This window comes from Pteropus vampyrus, unplaced genomic scaffold, assembly GCF_000151845.1.
Source record: "Pteropus vampyrus isolate Shadow unplaced genomic scaffold, Pvam_2.0 Scaffold11137, whole genome shotgun sequence".
Taxonomy (NCBI): domain Eukaryota; kingdom Metazoa; phylum Chordata; class Mammalia; order Chiroptera; family Pteropodidae; genus Pteropus; species Pteropus vampyrus.
This window is the reverse complement of record NW_011899918.1, coordinates 4,655-6,769: the sequence shown is the minus strand read 5'-3', so window position 1 is coordinate 6,769 and position 2,115 is coordinate 4,655. Positions and strand designations below refer to the sequence as shown.

Genomic DNA, 2,115 nt, shown 5'->3' with positions numbered 1-2,115 from the left:
GGACTTAATGTAGCCCAGAATTAACTGCAAGCTATGCGCTCCCACTTTTCTCACCCACAGCTTGTGTCTAGAGTTGCGCTACCCCTGCCCCAGCACACACTCACCACATGTGCCCACTGGAAGCTTGCAGGGAGACGTGGCTGCTATATTGGAATGCAGGCTGCTCCTTGGATAACACTGGTTCCTGTAAGGGTTCAAGCAAAATAGGTCAGGCCAAACCTGCTCCCTGTATTCTGAGGTCAGATGCCAACTGCTAGTTCATCAGGACTGAATGCCTCCTCATACCTCCTACAGTGACTGCTTGCCAGTGTTTCCTCTGCTGCACAGCCATGGACCCAGGCCTTTTATTCTGACTCTGGGAAAGATAATCTCAGACTGAATGTCTGAGGACACTGAGCAAAGATGCTGGGTACAGGACCTACTCTGTAAATACCCTCTTCAGTGTCCATTCCGAGTGTCTAGGTGCCAGGCACCACGGTGGTGGTCTGCGAACCTTTGCTGACTTAAGTCTTTAAGTACTTATAAGGTACTAGATGTGATTCCCATTTCAGCAGTAAGAAACTGAAATTTTGGTTAAATTGCAGTTATGCAGCAAGTAAAGAACACAGCTGGCATTTGAAACCAGATTATGTATCTCCAAAGCCCTATTCTTAGTCACTATCCTACTCTGCTTCCCCAAGTCTCTGCTGACTTGCACAGATACTTGTTAAATGTGGCTCCTGGCCACTTTTCATGAAACAGGAGACAGGGTGGGGTAGTATAGGAATTTCAAAATCAGGACCAGCAGAGGATGTACACATGTAAAGAGAGGAAGGACAACCAGTAGTTGGGGGGTGCTGTGTGTGCAAGCCCCACCTAATGGCATTCAAATTCATATTTTTAAAAAGGTACTGCTGCGCTGGCGACAAAAACACACCAGCTTTCATGTCAAACTCACTTAGATTCAAATCCAGATCCTGCTCTTACTAGCTATGGGGCCGTGGGCTAGTTATTTAACTTCATAGTCTCTCTCTCTTCATCTATGAAATGGGTTGTAAGAAACCTATCTCACGGGGTTGTTGTGAGGTTTGTCACCAGCGCATTCACACATGGAGCCTCTTGCCCTGACCACAGAGGAGGAAACCATGCACTAAGCCCCCAGGCCTGCTTGGCAACACCAGGAACTGGACATTATTGGCCCGATGATGCTCACCCTGCCCACCACCCCTCGGCCTCGCACTGTCTCCAAGGTGCCGGAGAGACTGAATATCCTCCAGTGTCGCTCCCGGAGCTGTACCACATCACTGTCAAGGTTCTCCAGGCGGATACAGTAGCGCCACTATGGGGGAAGTGGGGGGAGAAGAGGCAAGTTCACATCTGAGAAAGTAAACTCTGGGCCAGACCACTTAGAATTCTAGGAGAGCAAAAGGCAACAAAGGCTGACACCTGCATTGCCCAGGCCACAGTCCCCAGAGGCAAACACCTCCCAACATGCCCCTCCAGGCACCCTTCCTGAGCTCCTCCTCCCAAGGGAGACACTCACCCAGTAGACGTGGGAATTCTGTGCTTCCTGGGGAAAAAACACAAAGAATTTAAGTCCTAGAGGGCAAGACCAAGTCCCCTCCAATCAACATCTCTCCAATGGAGTAAATGTGCTCCAGGAAGCTTGCAGAAGCAGAACAATGCTGCAAATATCTGGATGTTGATGACTGAACTATGGCCAATAAACTCACTGAGGGGGCAGCCTCCCCTGGGTCTATCCCTGGCTTCCCTCTTCCTCTTCCTATTAAGATCACCAACAGAATTGGATGCCAATGGAAATCAGCCACAGGGCTCTTCCCTTTCTCTGAACCACCCTCCCTGCCAGCTGCCCTCCATACCATCACTGCTGGCCCAGGCTGCTAACCACCTCCTTGGCCCTACAACAGCCCAACCTTATTACAATACTTGGTATGGTGTATGTTCCATTGAGATCCCTCAACACCATGAACTCCTGGAAGACATGGATACTTTCATTTTTATTAGTATTCCCAGGACCTAGCTTACAGCCAGGCAAAAAACATCTCAAATGTTTGACTAATGCATACAAAGTATGAAGATCAGCCTATACCAATTTAACCAAGTATGTGTATGTTC

General features: G+C 48.8%; 1 long non-coding RNA gene across 1 annotated transcript; it reads right to left on the bottom strand.

The window, feature by feature from the left end:
- Window positions 1-137: 137 nt before the first annotated feature.
- Window positions 138-2,088, bottom strand: LOC105310765. The gene is made up of 3 exons (XR_897553.2): window positions 1,523-2,088; window positions 1,193-1,318; window positions 138-184 (listed from the first exon to the last, which is right to left on the bottom strand). It is a non-coding gene; the product is annotated as an uncharacterized LOC105310765 (long non-coding RNA).
- Between the last annotated feature and the right edge of the window lie 27 nt (window positions 2,089-2,115).